General features: G+C 39.7%; 1 long non-coding RNA gene and 1 pseudogene across 1 annotated transcript in view; one reads left to right on the forward strand and one right to left on the reverse strand.

Annotated features, from left to right (window-relative positions):
- Positions 1–12,722, forward strand: part of LOC110124831 (uncharacterized) — a 73,365-nt gene that overhangs the window by 36,824 nt on the left and 23,819 nt on the right. The gene's annotated exons all lie outside the window — the stretch shown is intronic.
- On the reverse strand, positions 2,291–3,171 carry LOC110124827 (large ribosomal subunit protein eL6 pseudogene; annotated as a pseudogene).

Genomic DNA, 12,722 nt, shown 5'->3' on the forward strand with positions numbered 1-12,722 from the left:
AGAATCAGAATTCTTGATAAAAAGACAGTGAGTTTGCAAGTTGTATCAACTTATTGTGAAAGTAAAAGTTAGTTGCTCAGTTGTGTCCAGCTCTTTGTGATGCCATGGACTATAGCCCTCCAGGCTTCTCTGCACATGGAATTCTCCATGCAGTAATACTGGAGTAGGTTGCCATTCCCTTTTCCAGGGGATCTTCTTGACCCAAGGATTGAACCCGGGTTTCCTGCATTGCAGGCAGATTCTTTACCATCTGAGCCATCAGGGAATCAGTTTACTAGGAGACGTTTAAGCAGAGTTCAAATTCCAGCTGTCACCATGGCCATTTGTGGTTTAAACATCAGTTGTAGGGAATATTCATTTCACAAATGTCATTCCTGTGATATCACGCCTGCTTTTCAGATCAAACAGGTAGCTGCTGGTCATGTAATGAAGGGGGTAAGAATGAGCATCTCTGGAATTTTTGTTCTGTGAAGTTTCACAGCCTTGCAGCAATGTAAATCTTTAAATCATGTCCAGTGTTAGGAAAGAATCAAGCACATATCTGATTTTTCTTAGGGCAGCCGACCACATTTTAATCCCAAACTTCTCATGGTTTTGGGTTACTTTTATCTTTTAATGTCTAGATCTCTTCCTTTATGTCAACTGTCTTAGTTTCGGGCAATCTGAAGCTTAAATATTTTAGTATCTTCCAGAGCTCCCCTGGTGGCTCAGCTGGTAAAGAATCTGTCTATAATCCTGGAGACCTGGGGTCAGTCCCTGGATTGGGAAGATCCCCTGGAGAAGGAAATGGCAACTCACTCTACTATTCTTGCCCAGAGAATCCCATGGACAGAGGAATCTGGTAGACTACAGTCCATATGCTCTCAAAGAGTTGGACACTACTGAGCGACTAACACTTCACTTCAGAGGGTACTGTAGAAAGGTGTCCCTGATTTTCACAGAAACATGTTATTTTCATAGTCCAGCATAAATACATACCAGTCATCCTGTCAAGGCAGAGCAGACTTTTTTCTTGAGTCCCAGGCTCATAAAATCTTCTGGGACTTGACAATTTCCTGGAGAAAAGTATAGGACAAGTTTAAGGACTGAGATTGTATCTTATTTATTTTGTATTTACAGCACCAAGGATCATGTCTAATACATAGTAGGCATCCATTCAGTGTCTTTTGATTGAATGAATGAGGGACTGCTGTGGAGGGTAGTTGTGCTCTGATTTTCTAGATTTATTCTCAATTCAATCTTCTCTTGTATCTTTCCTCTTAACTCAGTCGATAAAGAATCTGCCTACAGTGTAGGAAACCTGGGTTCGGTTCCTGGGTTGGGAAGATCCCCTGGAGAAGGGAATGGCCACCCACTCTAGTGTTCTTGCCTGGAGAATCCCATGGATAGGGGAGCCTGGTGGATTACAGTCCGTAGGGTTTTAAGAGTCCAATAAGACTTAACGACTAACCCACCATCACACAGCCTTCTGTTGATGCTGTCTGGCCAGCAGAGGGAGTCCAAGATCCACCACAGGATTAGAAAGCAATTTGGGGAAAGGAGGATCAGTTTGGTCGCTCAGTCGTGTCCGACTCTGCGACCCTATGGACGGCAGCATGCCAGGCTTCCCTGTCCTTCACTATCTGCTTGAGGTTATCAAACTCATGTCCATTGAGTTTGATGCCATCCAACCGTCTTAATCCTTGGTCATCCCCTTCTCCTGCCTTCAATCTTTCCCAGCATCAGAAAGATATTTCTAGTAAAAAACAAAACAAAAAACCAACAGATATATTTGAAATTGCCAAGATGGCTTAATTTAAGTCTTTGGCACCCCACTCCAGTATTCTTGCCTGGAAAATCCCATGGATGGAGGAGCCTGCTAGGCTGTGGTCCATGGGGTCGCTAAGAGTCGGACACGACTGAGCGACTTCACTTTCACTTTTCACTTTCACGCATTGGAGAAGGAAATGGCAACCCACTCCAGTGTTCTTGCCTGGGGAATCCCAGGGACGGCGGAGCCTGGTGGGCTGCCGTCTATGGGGTCGCAGAGAGTCGGACACGACTGAAGTGACTTAGCAGCAGCAGCAGAAAAGACTACTTGCGGAATGTTAACTAATCTTGATACCATGTCGATAATATTTATGAAGAAAATATCTATTTTTATACGACTTTGAAACATGGAACTACCAAAACATTTAAAGAAGAAAATAAAGGCCGCTCAAAACTAACTTTGACTCACATTTGACTGTATATATTGTTTTTTTTTTAAATTTTATTATTTATTTATTTTTTGAAATGGACAAATTATTTAATTAGGTTCTTTGCAAGAAGTTCAGAATACTGCTTTGTGAGGATAAATTCCATCTGTGAGAGCAAACATAGAGCGGAGGTAGCCCTGGAGCTGAGGGGCAGCTTTGATTCTTCGCAGCGTTTGTGAGTCCACAGCTTTCTGATCAACCTTGCGCTGCTCTGTGATCTCGTATTTCTCTCTCTCTGTGTGGAAGATCTCACCCTCCTGGTGTCTCGGCTTATGCAGCTTCTTCTTCTTGAAGTAAGTGTCAGTGAGATGTTCTGGGATTTTCACACCACTGATATCGATTTTGGTGGAGGTGGCAATGACAAATTTCTGGTGTGTTCTGCGCAGAGGAACTCGATTGAGGGATAGAGGCCCAGACACAAGTAGCAAGCCACTGCCCAGCTGCTTCAGGAAAACGACCCTCTTGCCTCCGTGGCGCCCCGTGAGGATGATCAGATCGGTCCCAGGAGTGATGCTGGCGCGCAGCTTCCTCGCGTGCTTACTGAACGCTTTCTTGCCACGACTCAACAGTTTCCGAGGCACATCTTCAGTAGGATAATACCTAGGCATTTTGCGAAGTTTGACCACTCGGGTACCACCATTCTCGTCGCCACCAACTGGTTTTGTGACAGTAGCAAGAACCCGAACTTCTTTTTCTTTTCGACCTTGGATTTAGCTGCTGAATACTTTCTCTTGTACAGGACTTTTCTGGAATCGGGTGATCAGGAATATCTGCCAATTCCTCTGACCAGAACAGGGTTTTGGCTGCAGTGGGGCTTCCCCTTCTTAACTTTCTTCACCATTTTCACCTTTTTAGCCTTGTTGCCAGCATCAGCCTTCTTGGCTTCGGGTTTTTTCTCCTTAGTATTTGGCTTCTCAGCCTTTTCACCCGCCATCTTGCAAGATGGGAAAGAGCTCTATTTTTGTTTTTAAATGCGTGATAATCATATAGGATGTAAGATACTCAAGGAAAGGGATTTTGGCATTATTTACTAAATTATTCCAAGCACCTATTAGAATAGTGCTTGGCACGTATAGGCACTAAATAATTAAACTATTGAATTGATCAATAATTAAACTTATACTATTTGTATAATTTGCATTATTTTTAAATTTAATGTTATGTTATCCATTAACAGAAAGATGGATAAAAAAGATACATGTGTATACATGCGATATATATATATATATATATATATATATATATATATATATACACACACACATATATATATATATATGCACATTATTATGTGGTGAAATGCTATTCAATCACCAGAAAGGAGGAAATCTTGCCATTTGTGTCAACATAGATGGAATTCGAGAGCATTATGCTAAGTAAAATAACTCAGACAGAGAAAGAAATACTGCATGGTGTCACTTATATGTGGAATCTTAAAAATAAGTCAGACTCGTAGAGTAGAGATGTGGTTGTCAGGGGCTGGGGGCTGTTGGGGGGCAGGGGGAGAGGCTAGAAAAAGGGTACAAACTTCTAATTATAAGCTGACTAAAGTCTGAGGATCTAAAGTATAGGATGATAATTGTAGTTGATAAGACTGTATGTATAACTGAAATTTGCTAAGAGAGTAAAACTTATGTTTTCTTAAAAAAAAGAAAAAGAAAAAGGATGTGTTAATTAACTAGATGGAGAAAGCTTTTCATAATATATATGTCTACCAAATCACCACAACATACATTTTAATTATCTTGCAATTTTATATGTCAACTATACCTTAATAAAACTAAAACAATTGGCATTATAGTGTAAGCATTTTCCTGTTATATATTTTTTCCTATTATATTTTTAACACATAGTGTTTCATTAATTACTCTTAAAATCACAATTTTATCTCTTCAATAAAATCTAGCTTAAAAAGACAAACTACTTTCCAAAAGGTCGTACTGATCTACAGCAGAATGAGTTACATACAGCACACAGCTGTTTTCAGCCCTCATCATTATGGTTACAGTTTGAGTGCTCAAAGTGTGGCCCTCAAGTTCAGCAACATTGTCATCGCTTGGAGATTATGAGAAATGCAGACTATCTCTGATCCTTTCTTTGCCTCATTGAATCAGGATCTATATTTTAACAAGATCCTCTGGTGTTTTGAACATTCCTTAAAGTTCAAACTTGCAGAGGCTCAACTTTTGAATTTAAACTTTCTCTTCCAAATGTCTATTGTGCTTTTTTGGCTCTTTTTGAATTGTCCATTTCCATCCTTTGCCTGTTTTAAAATTAGGGCTGTTTTCTGAGTTGTTTTGAAGATGCAAAAAACCTGATGGATTTAAAAAGGAGCATGAATGAACTATGAAAAAGAGATCTATTGATGTTGCAGTTTAAATCAATCTAGAAGCAAGTGACATGAAAGGGAGATAGGGGAGAATGGTTTGAACAAAGGAAAACATTTAAACTGATCCTTATTTAGGACTCTTAGCATACATATCTCTTTTCTTAGCATTTATCAAATATCCATTCATTCACTCAGTACATTTTCTGACTGTCTCTGTATAGTATACTGTATCAGTGCTGTAAATCCATGTAACCATAGGAAGTCTGTTTGCTCATCTTGGGGGCATTACAATCTATTTGGTGTGGTCACATGTATGCAAAATTAACTAATGATAAAAAGTTTCATCAATTATGGTTGATTGAGTGCTAACTATAGGGCTCAGACATTGGACTCATCTGGATGTTAGACAGTGGGTAGTGGAAGGAACGGGATGCACATTCATTGAATGCTTACCCTGTATGTGTTCTATCTTACTCAGTTCCCTTGATTACTCTGTAAGGAAGTCAGGACATTTGGATCATAAATCATGCAAAGAGTTGAACAGTGATTGTTTTTGGTGACAAAGCAAATAAGGTTCATTTGGGGGAGAGGGGGACAGCTTTTCCTTACATAAGAATTCCAATTAATAAATGTAGAAGGAATGATGGAAATAGAAAAGTACCATCAGAATGCCATAGGAACCATTTGTGCAGGCAAGATCCACAGATGAATGTTAAAATTTTGATCAGAACTTTAAGGAGAAACAAAATATTTGCATAGCCAAAAATTATCTCCCCCAATGCTTACTTAGTCCAAAGAGAAACAGTAAATTTTATAGTGGAAAAATCTAGCAGGTACCACTTAAGTATCACATAAAACATATTGACACCATTTACTTCCTCAGGATGGGCATGTTCACCTCTATGGTATTCTTCCTCAAAATTTATAACTTCAATCCAATTATGAGAAAACACTGGGAAAATTCAGATTGAGATATGTGTGTATGTTCAGTTGCTCAGTCGTGTCTAACTCTTTGCGGCCCCATGGACTGTTAGCCTGCCAGGCTTCTTTGTCCATGAGATTTTCCAAGCAAGAATATTGGAGCAGGTTGTCATTTCCTTCCCCAGGGTATCTTTCCAATCTGGGGTCAAACCTGTGTCTCTGGTGTCTCCTGCATTGGCAGGCAGATTGTTTGCCACTCAGCTAACTGGGAAGCCTGCAAAACACCTGACCAGTACTCTTCAAAAATGTCAAGGTCATTAAAGGCAAGGAGAGACTGAGTTGTCATCAATTAGAAGTGGCTAAGGAAAATGGTCCCATCACTTCATGGGAAATAGATGGGGAAACAGTGGAAACAGTAGCTGACTTTATGTTTTGGGGCTCCAAAATCACTGCAGATGGTGATTGCAGCCACGAAATTAAAAGATGCTTACTTCTTGGAAGGAAAGTTATGACCAACCTAGACAGCCTATTAAAGAGCAGAGTCATTACTTTGCCAACAAAGGTCGATCTGGTCAAGGCTATGGTTTTTCCAGTGGTCATGTATGGATGTGAGAGTTGGACTGTGAAGAAAGCTGAGCACCGAAAAATTGATGCTTTTGAACTGTGGTGTTGGAGAAGACTCTTGAGAGTCCCTTGGACTGCAAGGAGATCCAACCAGTCCATCCTGAAGGAGATCAGTCCTGGGTGTTCACTGGAAGGACTGATGCTGAAGCTGAAACTGCAATACTTTGGCCACCTCACGCGAAGAGTTGACTCACTGGAAAAGACCCTGATGCTGGGAGGGATTGAGGGCAGGAGGAGAAGGGGACGACAGAGGATGAGATGGCTGGATGGCATCACCGACTCAATGGGCGTGAGTTTGAGTAAACTCCGGGAGTTGGTGATGGACAGGGAGGCCTGGCGTGGTGCGATTCATGGGGTCGCAAAGAGTCGGACACGACTGAGAGACTGAAATGAGCTGAACTGAACTGAAGGAAAATGGCAACTAAATGAAGTGTGGGACCTTAAAACATATCCTGGAACAGAAAAAGAATAGTAGAGGAAGAACTGATGAAACCTGCATAAAGTCTATAACTTAGTTATTAATATTGTGCTAATGTAAATTTCTTAGTTTGATGATTAAAGCATACTTATGTGAGATACTAACATTATGGGAAGTTGTTTGGAAAGTATATAGAAACTCACTATACTAGCTTTGCAACACTTCTGTAAGTTTAAAATTATTTCCAAATAAGAGGCTGAAACAAGCTTTTTATACTACCAAGGAAAAAGTTTAACTATGCCTCTTTATCTTGATTCAGTCCTCAGCATGGGACTGTAATCCTAACCATCTTCATGAAAAAGAAGTAAAAAAAAATAAATGAAGTTAGGTTTTTCTTTTGTAAAGAGTGACCATTTCATTCCAGAATATAAAAGTATTGCTGTACAGAGTCACTCCTTCACTGTCAGAAGGTCTTTCTGCAAAGCATTGCTCATGTGAGATGAAAATTACATATTATACAGAATCATAGACAGTTCTGAACCTTCTCTTCATAATCAGTAGAGTTTTAAAATCTTGGTCATCGTGTTTCCCAGTCTGCTTATTTTCACTTTGTAATTAAAAAAAAGAGGATGGAAATAACAGTATGTGTTTGTATATTACTTTATATCTTGCAAAGGAGTTTTAAATTTATATTTCATCTCAAGCTGACCAACCTTATGAGATAGGCTACTTATTATCAGCAGCCTTGTATTGGGATTTCAAAATATAGACTCTGGGATATTCATTAAGTTCTAAGGATACAAAGCCAGTTATTGGCTGGTACTCTTCTCTACCTTCCTGAAACTTTCTTACACTCTCTAAAAGTGAATGTGGAAAGTCAAATTCTCTTGTTCTTGTTGCTGCTGTTCACTCAATCAGTCGTGTCCAACTCTTTGCGACCCCTTGGACTGCAGCACGCTAGGCTTCCCTGTCCTTCACCATCTCCTGAAGTTTGCTCAAGCTCATGTCCATTGAGTCGATCATGCCATCCAACCATCTCATCCTCTGTAACCCCCTTCTCCTCCTGATCTCAATCTTTACCAATGCTGGGGTCTTTTCCAATGAGTTGGCTCTTCCCATTAGGTGGCCAAAGTATTGGAGCTTCAGCTTCAGCATCAGTCCGCCAGTGAATAGTCAGGGTTGATTTCCTTTAGGATTGACTGGTTTGATCTCCTTACTGTCCATGGGACTCTCAAGAGTCTTATCTTGTCTTTACATGTCAGAAAACAGGGTCATACTCAGGGTAATACTTATGAAAATAATAATAACACCCAGCCATTATTGCATTCTTAAAATATGCTAAAGAATTTGCCAATTATTTTCTAAATATATACTTTCATTAAATCTTTTTTACAATTTTACAAGGGGATTGGAAAGCAGCCATGGAGAGGATTGGCATCTGATTGGATGTAATGGACAGGAGAAGAGGGAAGCGTAAAGTGTTATAATGATTATGAACTTTGGTGATGTGGAATATGGTGGGACTACTGATAAAAATAGAGGATGCAAGAAGAGGAACATGAAGGAAGATGATTTCATTTTGAGTATGTTGTGTGTACTCTTGACCCTACAGTATGTCCCCTGTTTGGCTTCTTTAAAGCATTTAGAATAACTTGTGACGATTAAGCAAAAATTAAATGTGCATTTTATTATAGTGGTTCAGAGACCAAGATTTCATCAGATACGAGAATGCAAGCTCATAACTCTCAGCAGACTCATCTAGTAGCCACTTGCTTGGCATGAGGGAAAGCTTTTCTAAGCAAGTTTCTGGAGATTGTGTTGCTGCAGCTAGCTTCAATTAGCCTGGTGAGACATTACTTTGAAAAGCAAATCAGACTACAATTACAGTGTGTGGGACAGACGGGGTGTGGAGGAGTTAAATGATTGACAATTAACCGTGAGAAGCTTGCTGACACAAAGTCTGATTTGAACAGTGATTAAACAAATATGTCTACAGTTATTACAGTACATGGATTTTCCCCTCATTGTAACCCCACAACTATATTCCTTGGAGTGGAGGAAGATGAAGAAAGCAATCATACATCAGCTGATCAAGCATACACAGTGACACAGGATGTACAAAACAGTCTTTCAGGGCAGAGACAAGTCCTTCAACCCACACAACTCCACAGGTACCAAGGGTTCCGTTATCCTCACTAGTTTTTCAGACAACAGACCCTTCATCTCTCATGGAAGTAACAGCTTATACCTCTGTATTACTTTATATTTTGTAGGAAAAAAAACAAAAACAAACAAGCCTTCTCTTGGGACGTAAATCTTTTCCATGGCTTCTAGATTCCTTTAATCTAGGGCCCTACTCTTTCTTGTACCAGATTTCAGAAGCCAGTTCATTTTCCACTGGATGCAGTTCATTGAGGTGGGGATCTCGTCTGATGGGTGGAGCATCTACCAGCAAGTTCATATCTTCGACATTGCCAAGATGCACCACCTCTTAACTGGTCTTACATTTGGTATTATCCCAAGAAAATCTCTCCTCCCTTCCTATACTTACTTTTTCTTCTCTACCAAATGCTTCTCCTACGCTCTTACCCCTGGTAGCCATGTCACTATAATGGGGAGGGATGAAAGAAAACATAACAAATCATCTCACTGACACTCATTTTCAGGTAGGGAGAAGGAAGAAAAGAATCTCCCCATGATTTGTTGTTGTTCAGTTACTCAGTTGTGTCCAACTCTGCAACCCCATGGTCTGCAGCACACCAGGCTTCCCTGTCCTTCACTATCTCCCAAAGTTTGCTCAAACTCATGTCCAATGAATTGGCGATGCCATCCAACCATCTCATCCTCTGTCATCCCCTTCTCCTCCTGCTTTCAATCTTTCCCAACATCAGTGTTTTTTCCAGTGAGTCGGCTCTTCACATCAGGTGGCCAAAATACTGGCACTTCAGCATTAGTCCTTCCAATGAATATTCAGGATTGATTTCCTTTAGGATTGATCAATTTGATCTCCTTGCTGTCCAAGGATTCTCAAGAGTCTTCTCTAGTACCACAGTTTGAAATCATCAGTTTTTTGGCGCTCAGCCTTCTTTATGGTCCAATTCTCTCATCCATACATGATTACTGGAAAAACCATAGCTTTGACCATATGGACCTTTGTTGGCAAAGTGATGTCTCTGCTTTTTAATATGCTGTTTAGGTTTGTTGTAGCTTTTCTTCCAAGGAGCAAGCATCTGTTAATTTCATGGCTGCAGTCACTGTCCTCAGTGATTTTGGAGCCCAAGAAAATGAAGTCTGTCGCTGTTTCCATTTTTCCCCCATCTATTTGCCATGAAGTTGCAGCCTCACTTCTCACACAGACAGATCAACAGAGATCATTAAAGATTTCTTACTGTACAAAATCCCTTTCAAATATTAGGGAATTGGTTGTATAAATTATGATTAATTGATAAAATGGAAGACAATTTAGAGACTGAAATTGTTTTAGCGAAATTACAGCAGAAAATACTTATGGTATATATAATAGTTAAATGGAAAAAGTATGTTACATAACAGTATATACTACTGCAGAATAAACTGAACTTTGTAAAAAAAAAAACATAAAATATTCACAGAAAAAAGTGACTGGAAAGTATTTATCAAAGTGCTAATGCTTGTAAAATATGAATGATGGAGTTTGTGTGACTAATTTTCTTTCTTATAAAATTTCTTATAATTTATAATTACAAAAAATTAAACTTTTTTTATTTGCTTCTACTTCAAAAAACAGAGTCATCATTATCAGCTGGTGACTGGCTGACAGACTCCACCAGCTCCAAAGAATAGTGGGTATTTTTTTGTAGACGTGGTATGATAGTGTGCTTTGCTTTTTATTTTTTTAAAAATAATTAATTAATCCTGCTGTGTGGCTTGCAGGATTTTAGTTCCCCAACCAGGGATTGAATTATACAAATGCACTGGCTCAAAAGTTGTGGCAAAAAGGCTTAGTTGTTTCGCAGGCATGCGTTTTTATGGCCCTTTTAGTGAGACATTTTTCCCGGTCCGCAGAGGTTTTCCTACCCCAGGGATACTTAGCCAGTGGAAGGATTTATAGAATTTGGTTTCCTTCGTTCCGAGTCCCTCCCGTGGTATTAATAAGGCATCAGTCCCTTATATATTTACTCACTCTGATTTTTCTTAAATGTTGTCCTTAGTCACCCTTCTTCCTGACTACTTGACTTATTACTTGGATTTATGGATGGCCATCATATTTGAGACTTAATCTGTTTTTAGAACTACCTTCTCCCACCAAAGGGGCAGTTGCTGCCTTTTCCTTGGCTCTGCTGCTGCTGCTAAGTCGCTTCAGTCGTGTCCGACTCCGTGCGAACCCATAGACGGCAGCCCACCAGGCTCCCCCGTCCGTCCCTGGGATTCTCCAGGCAAGAACCCTGGAGTGCGTTTCCTTGGCTCTAGCTGCTTCATTACACTTGTAGTTTTTCTTTCTCAGAGCCACTAGGGGGCGATATTTTCTATCTCAGTCATTTCCAGCAAACTACCAATTTGCAAATATTGTGGGCTACTGTTTTAAAATACTAGCCAGTAATTTTGGGGATATATTTAAAAATTAATAGACTTAAAATATCAGTTTTAGGTTTACAGAAAAATTGAGTGTAAAAGTACAGAAAGTTCCCTTTTATTCTCTTTTCTCTCTCCCACAGTTAATTTTATTGTTAACAGCTTGCTTTAGTGTGGCTTATTTGTTACAATAGATGATCCGATAATGATACATTTTTATTAACTAAATCGCATACTTACATTAGGGTTTATCCTTTATGTTGTATCGGTCTTGACAAATGATGATGTGTACCCACCCTCAGTTTCATACACAGTAGTTTCATTGCCCTAAAAACCTCCCGTGGTTCACCTGTTCCTACCTGCTCCCCAAAATGCGGCAGTCACTGGTCATGTTATTGTCGCTACAGTTTTGCCTTTTCAGAAATGTCGTCCATCTTGAATCGTACACTGCATATCCTCTGCAGATTGGCTTCTTTTGCTTAGCAGTTTGCATTTAAGACTACTTCCTGACTTTCTGTGACTTGATAGCAGAATCTTAATTATTTTGTTGTATGCTGTACCACAGTTTGGTTATCCATTCATGTATTGAAGAACATCTTGTTTGCTTCCAAGTTGGGTGATTACGAGTAAAGCTGCTGTAGACATTTGTATGCAGATTCTTATGTGATTGTTAAGTTTTCAACTCATTTGGGTAAATATTAAGGCGTGCAACTGCCAGATCACGTGGCTAAAGTATTTTAAGTTTTGTAAGAAACTGCCAAACTGTCTTCCAAAGTGGCTATGCCATTTTGCATACACACCAAGGAAACCAGATCTGAAAGAGACACATGTACCCCAGTGTTCATTGCAGCACTGTTTATAATAGCCAGGACATGGAAGCAACCTAGATGTCCATCGGCAGACGAATGGATAAGGAAGCTGTGGTACATATACACCATGGAATATTACTCAGCTGTTAAAAAAACTCATTTGAATCAGTTCTAATGAGATGGATGAAACTGGAGCCCATTATACAGAGAGAAGTAAGCCAGAAAGATAAAGACCATTACAGTATACTAACACATATATATGGAATTTAAAAAGATGGTAACGATAACCCTATATGCAAAACAGAAAAAGAGACACAGATGTACAGAACAGACTTTAGACTCTGTGGGAGAAGGCGAGGGTGGGATGTTCTGAGAGAATAACATTGAAACAAGTATACTATCAAGGGTGAAACAGATCACCAGTCCAGGTTGGATGCATGAGACAAGTGCTCAGGGCTGGTGCACTGGGAAGACCCAGAGGGATGGGATGGAGAGGGAGGCGGGAGAGGGGATCGGGATGGGGAACACATGTAAATCCATGGCTGATTCATGTCAATGTATGGCAAAAACCACTACAATATTGTAATTAGCCTCCAACTAATAAAAATAGATGGAAAAAAAACCACCAAAAAACAAAGTGGCTATGTCATTTTGCACTTCTACCAGCCATGGATGAGAATTCCTGTTGCTCTACATTCTTAGCAGCAATTACTTTTACCAATGTGCAGGTTTTAACCTTTCTAATATGTGTTCAACATTTCATTGTTTCTGAGTTTGCAATTTCATGCTGTCATATGAGGTTGAGTATTTTTACCCATAGTCCAAATAATTGC

Source organism: Odocoileus virginianus, chromosome 29, assembly GCF_023699985.2.
Source record: "Odocoileus virginianus isolate 20LAN1187 ecotype Illinois chromosome 29, Ovbor_1.2, whole genome shotgun sequence".
Taxonomy (NCBI): Eukaryota; Metazoa; Chordata; class Mammalia; order Artiodactyla; family Cervidae; genus Odocoileus; species Odocoileus virginianus.